Genomic DNA, 12,729 nt, shown 5'->3' with positions numbered 1-12,729 from the left:
AGCAAACTCGCAGCCATGAAAAACACGGAAGGACATGAAATGAAGGAAGCGGATGGCGGATGGAATTATGACACCCCACATGTTGAGAGCCACGAGTCGCGAAAGAGCACATATGTTTTAAGCCACGGAAGAGCACGTAGAGTGAGCGAAAATGAATTGTTCCATACCACCCTGCGTGAACAACGGAGCACGGTCGATGAACCAAGCACGAAGCCGAGGGAGACCATAAAAGGAACCTCACCGAGCATCGGAGCACGATATTAGGGTAGAACTTGAGCTCGCCGAGTCCCAGAGTACGATACTACGGTAGCTACCGATCGCACGGACGACAGTCCAACCACGAACCACAAGATAACACGATAGCATGGACTGTGCCACTAAGCCATGGGAGAGCGCAGTAGCGGAGTTATAGCCGGGAACTCACCGAGCCACAGAGAGCGATACCAGTGTAGAACCTGAGCTTACCGAGCCACGGAGGACAGTAGTACATTAGAGCTCGATTGCACGGACGGCGGACCAGCTACGAAATACACGAGGGGGGGGCTACGGGTGACCACGATTGCACACCGTGGAGCACGATGTCATTGTAAAACACAATAACACGGGCAACGCAGATGTACTACGCACGCACAATACCATAGACAGCAGAACCACACCGCAATTACACGATAGCGTGATAACCCAGTCGATGGAGCCTCACCAGGCGAGAGCGATACACGGGCGACGGAGCAACACGACTGCGTGGAGACACCAAACCACGGAATAGCACCCTTCGGCTAGAGTACCGGCGATGGAGGCCAACGGTCACGAAAGATTATGTACCACGAAAATAGTGCATCCCACGTAAATGTTTAAGAACAGGGAATAGATAGCAGCCACGAAAGAGGGTCGTACTACTGAAGAGCACGAGACCAAACAGAGAGCGCATCAACGGAAAAGAGAACGATTCAAGGAAGAACATAGACGCCAACCAGTAGTACGGAGCAACGAAAGCGTACGAAACCACGAATTTGTACACCGCCACATGAGACTATGGAATGGTAGGTGTTTTAAGTACACGACACTACATCGCACGGGTATGGCCGAAGCCTCGGGGTACAAGATCAGACTGTAACACAGGAAATGCGTACCACCTCATCTCCAACAAACCATGCCACTCCGTCGCGTAGCGGCGGCGGCCGGCTAGTCCTAAACTATCAATGCTAGCACGGTGTCTGTCCGTCCGTCACACGAAACGCTCAGGTTTTTGAGCTTTATCATTGGCTGTCGAGCGGAGCGACGGCGGCTCTAATTGGTTAAAACTAAATTATGTAATTTACATAAGTAAAATCATGTGGTTCACAGAGCACATATGGAGATTTGCACCAGGCTATCCATTGTCCGATGGCGGCATCGTTTAAATACTACGAAGTTTTAATTGTACTATTTTAATATGGGATGTAGCTATTAATATTAGAGTGCTACTTATTCTCAAATGAAATAGCCCCTCCAGTCCGGCATCAATCTGCCAAATATTTCGTCACTATGTTGTATTCTACAACATAAGAAATGAGTCTTAACATTTGTATTGAAAAACATGACAAAGGTTGTACCATGGTTTGCGGTAATGGTGGCCGAACTACAACATAGTGCTGGTAATGTTGGCCATGATGGCAAGGAAGCACTTGGTTATGTTGCCTATGCCAGCAGTTCGACGAAGACATACAGTGCAATCAAATGCTGGCGTGACCGCCGACAGGATTCCAACGAATCGAATCGTGAATAAATTACTAAGTTACTGAAATAAAACCAAGCAATCCATTGAAACGCATACTACTTGTTCTGCTCATCATCGCTACCGATGGTTCCCTCCAACTCACTGTCCAGTCGGCGTCGCTTCTGCTGCTTCGTGTCAGGCGCACGCGCGCGGATCATTGAGAGCGTCAGGCCTTGAGGAAGACTGCGCCCGCGCTGCCAGTCGTGTAGCCACAAGTCGAAGCAGGTCACTGGCGCTCCTTTGATCCTCCTGGCGCGTGTGCAGAGGTACACACGCTTATGGCCATCGCTGCACCCGCCACAGTAAAACGTTGTCTGGTAACCGCGCTTGTGCTCTCCGCGGAGCAGGCTACACACTTTGCAGGAGCGCTGGCGCCCTTTGGAGTGCTCCGTACCGTCGCTCTTCTTCAGCTTCTGCCACTCGTCTACCTCGACTGCTACATGGTCCGTCAGGCTGCGCGATGGCGGCGTCAGCGTAGGCGACATCAGAACAACGCGTGAGGGTTGTGCCAAGTCTGCCTCGGTGAGCTGTGGGAGCTGCATATACAGCTCCTTGGGGAAAAGGACGTGACTAAGTGGGGGAGTAGGGAGTGCGGTGCCCAGGGTGTACACGTTCATTGCCAACGGCTGGACAGCGAGGGCTCCGCACGTATAGAATCGGTCTGTAACAACCAGGTAGTGCTCGGGATGCCCGCGGCCTAACACCGCACGCATATTTCGAACGACAGCAGCGGGACTCTCAGGCATGGAAGTAGGCTCGACACCTGGCAGCTCACTGGCAAGTTGTTTCTTTCCCGCGTAGATTTCAAATCTGCCAGTACAACATAAGCATCAGCAAGGTCAGTACCACTACGTAGGTTAATACAACATAAGGACTTAGCGTGAAACAAAAAAAACGATTGCGTACCGGATGCAGTACGCGAACTCTGCACAGCACGTCAAGAACATCTTGGTTCCCCAATTGTGGGGCTTCGCTTTGAGATAGACACGCGTCTTGTTGTAGAATGAGAACGAAGGAAGCATACCCTCGTCAAAGACTAGCCGCGGTGGTGGAACGTAGCCGCTTCTGAAGGTCTTCTGGAGAGCGTCCACGACAGATCAGATCTTCCATATCCGGTCGACGCGACTCCTTTTATCGTTGTTGTCGCTAAAATGGAGGTTTTGCATAATATGGAAAAAGCGATCCCGTGCCATATAATTGCCAAACGAGCCACGCGAGATGACACCTTCGTCATGCGTGCTCCAGTGATGGATCATGCGCTCCCTGTTGGGCTGAATGGCGCGTGCGAGTAAAAGACCATCCATATGCAAAAGCTCAACGGCCTGAATGGACCTGCTGAAGAGCAGCCTTGAATTGAGCGCGCGTCTTGTCGGACGACGGGTTCTTGCGCTTATGCTTCGTGTACTTTGCGTCTTCGCGCTTGCTGATTGTGGAGAGATGGTACAGGTTCGACTCCACTGCAATGTCGCGCCACAGGCCCGGCGGCATAAAGAACAGGAATAGCGCTAGCGGCGTCTTTCCCACCTTCTTGATCGCCGCACTGGGGCCTTAGTACGAGTCTTTGAGGCCAAGGTAATCACCACCGCATTGGGCAGGAACATATGGTTGCTCGAGTATGTGATGAGCGTCAGCAGATGCAGGAGACTCGTAACCAGACAACCCCAGATCGCGCAATACGTCGCTATTGAGCGCGCCAGACTCCAACGCCGTGCTGCCACCGAGCTGCCGTTCACGAGTCTCAACTGAGCATCGTCAGCCTACGTACAACATAGCAAACAACATACCAAAACATATAAAATAACATAAGTTAACATACACAACATAAGCGAAATCATAACATCCAACATTTGTGGCAACATGTCTCTTGCTGCTTGTCGAAGTCGTCAGCGTCAGAATCATTGCCAGAGTCAAAGACCTCATACGCGTCGGGGTCCCCATCCGGTTGAGAGAGTGCATGAGCTCATCGGTGACGTCGTCACCGCCGTCGTTGTCTTCACCGAATATGCCAATCTCGGGAAGCGCACCCACTCTAAGGCCTGGACGACGCGGAGTGCGAGGAGGTGGTTGATCTTGGTCCTCCGTCTTGGTCTCCTCGTCCACACTTAGTGCCGCCTCTTGATCACAGCCAGCGTCGTTCAAAGCCATATCAGCTTCGTTGTCGTCCTCCATGGCGTCAGCTCCGCCGCCGCTGTCCACGGTTATCACTACATCCAGCACCTGGAGTTCCTCAGGGCCGACGTCGCCCCTGGTGCCTGGCACATCGGAGTCTTGTGCGCTGCTGTCCTGCGGTCCACTCAACCGATCGAGGTAGTTCCGTATCACTGCAGTGGTCCCGAGAAAGTAGTCCTCACCTCCGCGCGCATTTCCACCTGGGGGAACATAGCGGTGCTCCTGCTCGATGCCTCTCGGCGGGCGCGCCTTCCATCCGTTTCTTGTAAGCTCACGCCATAGTGATCTCCAATTTACATCCTTTACCTCCATCGTCTTGCTACCCCGCCAGAAAATTTCGAAGTGAGAGCGAGAGGGACCCGTCGGCTGGCTTTCCCTCCGAAAAATACCCGACGGTAAATTACAGCTCTGTCAGAAAGGCTGCCTAGGTGCGGTGTCCATAACAGGGATTAGATTTAACCCCCCAATGTTTTGTTTCTTGCCGTTGTTGGTCTATATGAAAGTTTGTATATGCAACATACAAACTTTCATATTCACTTTGGCTTATGTTGTATTAGACAACATAAGAGAATTACTAAGTCGGAGAATACAACATCCGGACTGGAGGGGGTAGCGTACACGTAGAAATGCGTATTTTCGAGGCCATACTATTAATGCACATATTATTATGTTCTTTATAGTTTCTGCAAGAAACAATGACTAAAAGAGTAACAACAACTGTTTTGTTGTAGAAATATTTAGAACATTTCTGAATGTGAGGTAACCGACTGAGCTGCCAAATAGAAGTACATATACAACAGAAGCTGGCCGTAAGAGCAACGCTGTGCTAATAAACGTTGTCGCTTGAGCCACAAAGATAGATAGTCTTATATTTAACAAAATGAACTCATATGTGTTACTGCTGTAAACCATTGTTTTCTAATAGTTGTTTAGACAGCAAAATCCGATACTACTTCACGGGCGAATGTCGCCGACAAGCGCGTATGATACGATTTAATTGGAGCGGTAAGACAGCAACACAACACGGGAGGTAATAAAGTTATAGTTGGTTAAGTAGACCCCATAAAGAAACGTTAATAAACTTGGAGCCTAAATGACGTCCAATAATCCTGGAATCATCGATAAATTATTAAAAAGAAAACACTATCGTCAACAGCAACGCCAGCAAGCCGTCTTGCGACACAATATCCAAATGCTTCAATCATAACTGGCACAGATTCGAGTGCTAATTCTGAATCAGCACAAAATGAACGCTACATACATTAAACATAGTACAAATTGAATATTTTTACTTTTCATTGAGTTTGATATGAGAAGTGAACAGTCTTTAGTTACTTACAAGCTGAAATAGGCAGTACAAGTAGTGCAAGCTGGACAGGTCGTTACTATCGCTTGCGCTGATGTGAGCTAAGTTTCATAGCGGCTCAGAAATATCGAGCACGACGCAAAGCTAAATATATTGTGTGGCGTTTGTAGACATGCTATTTGAAGTGCAGGTGATTCTGACAGTGATAGCCAACAATAAGAAAGAGACTGTGTCAAGATCACTACATGTAGAATAATCTCTTTTAAGCATGGTAAGCATGATGCTATTATTAATAGGTGCTCGGTTTTTTGTAGGAATATTTGCACGGCTTACTAAGAACTCAGCATTTTGTAGCGAATGGTCTAAATTAAATTCAAATTTCTGACATTGAAGAAGTCGATTTAGGCACATTGGGGCTCATAGTTTTAGAATAATTATCCACCCGAAGCGAAGCGGAGGCGGGAAGGCAAACAACTTGACTAAATACCTAAACTACCGCCTCGTTGCGGCGGCGCTCGGCTAGTAAATTATTGAGAGAAACAATAAACAGTAACTGGCAATAAATATATTTATCGGGCTCCCTGTCTGTTGGACATAATGGTGGCGAGAGGTCGTCGTCATCTGCGGCCCATACGCTGGTTGAGAAGGTGGCGCGGGTACAAAACCAGCTGCAGACCATGACCTCCCAGCTTGTGGTGCTGGCTAAGCGCAGCGTCGAATACCAATCCGACGTAGTCAAATGTAGATCCTCTTGAGTTAATTGGTCTATTTTCATCTAAATTTGAGTTTACACGTTCTAGATTGGCGATGGAGACGACACGGAGACGGAGGATGAAATAGAGATCAAAGAGGAGGCAATTGGAACTGAAATTGCGGACGATCAACCAGAAATTAGCGGAAATACCAGTCTTGAAGTGGGCATCAATAATGCCAAATTTGCAAAGCATTTGGAGCTGTGAAGGTGGAGACCACAACTCAAATCTTAGCCGAGGTCCCACAAATTAAAACTCACGCTGTAGAGTCTGGAGCGGTTGCAATGATGACATAGAGCATTACTCCCACGGCTACACCTGAGCCGACGACCGCTAGGCCTATTATAAAGGTTGAATGGTACTTTCCGTCTGGGAGAAGAAGAACGGAGGGGTCCAATTCTGGCACGCCGGTCTTTCATCATCTACGCGGGCATGGCAGACAGTATAATGAAAAAGGCTAAAGCAACTTCCGTCGATTCGGATAAAGTGTTTTTGCTCATGGACTCTAAGATTCTGGAAGACTGGAGACGATGTGTTCACAAATTCATGCTAGTGTCGAATCGTGAATTTATCAAGCATTTAGCGAAAGGAAACATCTCAAGAGCATCGGCTAAATTGTTCGCTAACGCAACGTTGCTCGCCGGAACTCTGTTGATTCGAGACAAGGTGCAGTAGATCTTCATGTTTAAGCAAGTGATCGAGGACCTGAGCCACATTTTGGACATATCTAACGATTCTCTCTTAGCACCGGAGTTGTCGCTTATTGAGAAGAGTCGCGATGAGCTGTACACGTATAGCCATGTCACCTTCCAGAATGCCTTTGAGGATCTGTCTAGCTTCGTGGCGTTAACAGAGCGTCATCGCAACGTCGAAGCAAACCACCTGCCATCTGTCATTACGTCTCTGATACGGAAATTTGTTTGGGACTGCGTGAGCTACACGTTACAACCGCAAGTTGCTGCCGCGCCATCACGAACGGAGTCTCAGTGGGGACGCTTTACGGACATCGGATTGACACTGGCGAGATTGATGAATTCGTTGTCGATTGCGGATACCAATTTCAAGATCACAAACCCGTCGATGAGCTGCACGAGGCTGAAAGCATTTAATGCTCGATACCCCGGGAGCGAAGCCCATAAAATAGGTCAATTTTGACACTTGGTCACACCCGTATGTGATGAATAGGTCACACTTGCTAAACGTGGGTCACGTGACCAATTTAACTAGGTAACCCAGTAATAGCAGCAATCGCCATTCACAGCAGTTTTGAAACCATTCCGGTTCTCCTCAAGAGGCACACCCGCCCTCAAAGGCAGGCCACCACACTCTTGCAAACGACAGCGACTATAACAACATCTCTATGACTCGCCGCAGACCACCCAGAGGTGCAAACTCACCTTTACCTCTCAATACGTCACTTGTCGAATCATCACGTCGTCGTGGGAGGGCAAGGTTCTCGCCGACTTCTCGTCCATCACGGCAATATCGGGGTACTTCCACATCCGAAGTAGCAGTAACAGACACATCCATGCTCAACAGTGAGGTAGCCTCTAATCTGCCAGCAACGTCTATAAGAGGAGAAACACAAGAACCGCCGTCATCCTCAGCAAATCCGACAAGTGCGCAGCGTACTCAATCTCCACGTAACCTCAGCCCCACTACTACTGAGCTCCCACAGTCAACAGCAAGCTCAGTACGCTCGCAGGTAGCATCCAAGCCACGCACGTACCAAGGTGTATTACCAGGGCTATGCCTTCACGCGCGCAAATGCAGCTGTTGTCAAGATAACCTACCGTTATAGCTCATACCGTAAGAATTGTCGGGCCCAGTTTGCTTACTATGCAGACACAGCGTCGTTTGGCTTCGAGAATATGGAGCCACATGCTATCCTCGGGCTTGTTGGGTCCAAGACAGGATCCGGTGATCACTGCATCGACGTTTCAGAGGCTGTAATGGATGAAGTCGACAAACTGGCCGCTGAAACGACTATGACACAAAAGATAATTTGGACAGGTATTGTACAAAAGGTTTACATGCTAGATGGACCTCCTGTTCGTGGAGTATCAAAACAAGTCGTTGAAAATCGCGTTCAAAATGCACGGGGATCACGTGCCGGTGGTCCTGCCAGTTTAATCGAGAAGCCACCCCTGTCGAAGGTGAAAGGTAGCCATCAGGGTTTCTTTCAGTTCCAGTATTCATGGCATGATGCCATCAAGGCGCAGAAAGACCCAGTCGGTATCGACAGAATAATTGGGTGGGGTCATCCGGCGCTGTTAAGTTTGCTGTGCTTCGAGAATTTGTCGTGGTACATCGACGGCACTTTCCGCTGTGCTCCTAACCACTACAAGCAATGCGTCACGATCATGGTCTATGACCAATCGAGTAAGCTCTACGTTCCTGTCGTGCATGTGCTCACTACGTCCATGACAAATAAATCGTACCTGAAACTGCTACAGTGCGTTCAAGATTCTGTTGGTAGTAAACTCGTTCCGAAGGACGTTGTATGCGACTTTGAGGGCGCTCTCATTGGAGCAATGCGTACGTTATTCCCTGATATCCGCATCATTGGCTGTTTATTTCACTTTAAACAAGCCTGCAGCCGCAAACTAAAGCGATATGGGATACCAAAGCTCGAGGCAAAGGTGGCTATGTCTCCAAGCGTGTTTGACGTACTGACCGTCATTGACCCAGCAAAATTGCAGTGCAAGGAATCGCGTGGGTGAAGGCTAAGATACGAAAAACTTGTGAGACCAAGCAGTTAGTCTACTCTCGACAAAAATGGAGAATATTTTGGGCATATTTCCAACGTACCTGGATGGATACATTTCCCCCAACGTTCTGGAGCGTGTACGGAATCAACCGGGATATTGTAAGTCGGGCCAACAATCCATTAGAGCGGTTCCATCGTGAGCTAAACAAGAGATTTAGGCCTCATCCGTCAATGAAGCAATTTGCCACTACTCTGGAGATTCTAGCTCGTGAGTACTTTTTGCAACGTAATGCAATCATTTCCGGAATTGCTGTTCCACCAGTACGAGCTCGCTTCGTGCTGCCAAGAGCCCCCAGATTACCCAGTGTGGCTGCCATTGGAGACTCTGCTTCGAACAGCGATAGTGAAGGTCAAGTACACGACGTCGACGTGAATTCGGATCCGTACAGCAGTGACGTGTCTTCCACAAGCGAAGAAAATGCTGTCTTGGAAGAGGCGGATGCGGACTATGAGCAAGATAGCTCGTTCAAGTACGAGGGTGTAGTCTAATGGGTACGCAGTATGATAAACAACACAAGAAGAATACTCACATGATAAAGGCACTGACTTAAAAATATCACTGATAGTACCTACATATATATACCGGAGGTAAGGTTCCTCATGCGCATGTCGTCATTACCGCGCCCAGCAACAATTATTTGAAGTTATTGAGCTCAGCTGGGAGATACATGACGCACATGCCTCTCTATCTAAACAAAAACGCTGTAGAATCCGTCTGTCACCGTCATTTGAACACCAGACCGACAGTACGATATTGGAGCATTTCCTCAGTGTATCCCAAAGATGACCACAATGATCAGCACCAGTAGTTCAGGCCACAAGTAGTGCGACGGCTAACCTGAGCGATCTTTTATATAAATGGTACAGTTAGAACAAACTCAAGCGATAGAAACGATAAACACAGACCTGTAGAACGTAAGGTGTGGTGGATGAGGTGACTCGCTCGATAGTCGCCACTACTGACAGCTAGCTCACGCTTCTCTCCAGCGTCAGCGCGTCCCTCCTGGATTGGTGTTTACGAGGACGGCAAGTCTTTTGTACGTGTCCAACTAACTTTTGGTCACGTGACCAATCGTTTTTTTTACGTGTGACCAAGTGTCAAATTTGACCAGTAAATTGATTACCCCCCCCCCCCCCGGGAGGGTCCCAGAAGCGTTATTTGCGTAAGTTTTGATACTGTGTCGCTGTTAGTGAAGGAGAAGCTAACTCTTGTTTGTTGATTTGATTGTAGAAATTGGTGTTGTCTGGTAAGACACGACATTGAAGTGCCCCTTTCTAACTGGAAGGTTCTTGCGCTGCCAACAGCGAGGTGGAGCATACACGGCTTCAATGTACAAACGGCAAAGCGAAGGCTGTCTGCCTCTTCCGATCCTGGGTCGCGAGCGAGCAAGCGTGTGGCACGGGGCAGGGAGGATGCGCTTAACCAAACTCTACCTACTGTACCGAAGGATACACTTCTCCAACTATTTCTCACGGCAGCAAGAGAGACGAAAGAAGGTCTGGAGACGTCACAAAACGCAAGTTCTGAAAAAAAAAGCTGTGTTGGACAAATGGACTGCCACTATCTCGAGGCACTTTAGCGTGACTGTCGACCACTTTCTTTCCCTCGCGTCGCGTAATGATATTGATAAAGACACCACAAAAGCTTTTTCCAAAGCTGCAGCTCTCTCGGTATCGTTCATCACCATCTGTCCGGACAAGAAGCGGTTCAAACATCCATGGATCATGCAGGTAATTGTGCGTTTAAGAGCTATCCGCGACGTTAAATGAAAAATTGAAGCGAGTCCACACGCCCTGTTGTCGATACTTGAAAGTCGGAATGCGCTTGTGGTTTTCGTCGACAATCGCTTCCCAAATTACGTGGACGGTATCGCAACAATTTTAAAAATGTGGAGAAAAGTGAAAAGCCAGAAGTTGAGGTATCGCGGCTGTATGAAATCATCGTAATGCTGGTGGAGAAGCTCGAGATAGTGTGCTCGTACGGCGATGAAGTGCGTCGGCTTAAATCGTGGACGGAAAAGCTGTGGCAAATATTCACCAAAGCCTGGTGGTTTCTATTGAACTGGACGGAAACTGTGCTTGATGCAGCTTCCACCCCCAAATTGGATGGCCTCGATGCGAGATGCTTGAGAAATTTCGGCGACTTTACCCGAAGAGAATTCCTGCACGCGTTTACATGTAAGTCGAAAAAAATACGAGACTGGTCTGACACAAGCTTACTCTGCGTTTACCATGTGACAGGTTGTGTGAGGCGATCAGACAAATAATCATTTTTGGTGAGCAAGAAACCAGTACATTCGATTCTGAAATTATGGAAGAAAACGAAGCCACTTTGACTACAGTTTTAACTAAGACCAGGCGCATCTCGCCATCAGATGAAGCTGCAGTCTTCTCCAAGGCCGCTCTCTGGCGAATGACCCAATACTCAGAGATGGTGACTGAGCTTCAGCAGACATGGAGTGGGAGTGAAGCTATCCGATCGGTCTCACGAACGGCGTGTGTGATTCAAGCTCTGCTGACTAGAACTCGGAGCTCAAATTTCAAATTCAGATGTTGCTCAAGAAGCAAACACTATAATTTTGGAATTTAGCGCTCGTGGATGTTTTAACATCCGCACGACGATGGCGTTTGGTGAGGCCACAAAGACGTTCGCAGATTTGATTTACCATTGCCCAAGGGAAGTGCTGAACCATGAGATATTGAAGGAAATATTGGGACAGCTGGAGAGTATTTTGAAAGTATGTGCGACTACGGAAATATGGGCTCAACGCGCTGTCCCGCTGACAGAGACCTACTTGAAACTACTTGATTGCTGAGAAGAGCGTGTCCGTTGAAATACTGTACATGTACTTTGTTTTTGTCAGTGGTAATTTTGCCAATAAAGATACTTCTGGAAAAAAATGCTATTATTGTGAAGAAATTGTCAATATCAAATGCTGTGGAGTTCCTGTTTAGCGCCTACCATCGCTACTCCGATGTAACGATAGTGGCGATATCAGTGTTCGAGCAAAACCAATAGTGGTGCTAGTGCCCCCACTACATGTAGCGTGGTCCTGCGGAGATTCCTGCTACGTGGCTTGGTCACCCCGTAGATTGCGAGTCTTCTGTGCATCTGAAATCGTAGAAGTGACCCTGTTTGACTTTGCTGCAATTGAAGTCGTCTTGGCCGGACAAGGGGTTGCCTTCGGCTGGTAGAATATTAACGGGGTCGTATACAGGTCAGGCCTGATTATTGGGTCAGGTTCCATTTCCACTCGTCGTCAATAGTTCTAGTGCGGTCGGCTATTTTGGTCTGAACTATATAAAACAATGCTAGAAGGCAGCCATTCAGAGATACCTGGATCAAGTGCAACCAAGCCTGGTTACCAACTTCCATGGCTGTTTCAAAACTCCCGCGAACACTAGAAACCACTTCTAAGGGGTTTCTTAACAACCATTTTGTTCTGATGTGAGCCCGTGCACTATTTCCATTCTTTCTTCTTTTCCAACAAGTCGAACACAACTTCTTCCATGGCCGACGTATACCCCAACGTCCCTGACCCAGACGCGGCATACTTAGTCGAGCCAACTCAGTCGACGGTTGCTCCACGTAGCAATGTAACACACGACACTGCTTCGTTCCGGCAGGTGGGTTGACCCTCCCGCACTCATCAGCAGTTCGCAATGGATAATTGTTTTCAACCATTATAAACATCAGTGGCTACCAGTACACCAAAGCGTGGTCCTTACGTCGTAAGGTCGTGTATCGCTGCAGTTACTATCGAGGGCAACAATGCAGCGGCAAGGTGGAGCTGGTTTCGGAGTCTATGGAATATAGAAATTTTGTACCGCATAGGGATCGCATACCTCTTGCCCAGCCTCTAGACATTGTGGCCGACATGCAAGCCGCAGTCGATAACCTAGCATGTACCGAAATGTCGCTCCCGGCAGTGACTATCTGAAGTCGAGTCGATGAACAGTTCTACGGCGGCAGTCA

Source organism: Phytophthora infestans, genomic scaffold (genome assembly GCF_000142945.1).
Source record: "Phytophthora infestans T30-4 supercont1.139 genomic scaffold, whole genome shotgun sequence".
Classification (NCBI taxonomy): Eukaryota; Oomycota; class Peronosporomycetes; order Peronosporales; family Peronosporaceae; genus Phytophthora; species Phytophthora infestans.
The sequence above is the reverse complement of the archived record's forward strand: the minus strand, read 5'-3'. Positions refer to the sequence as shown.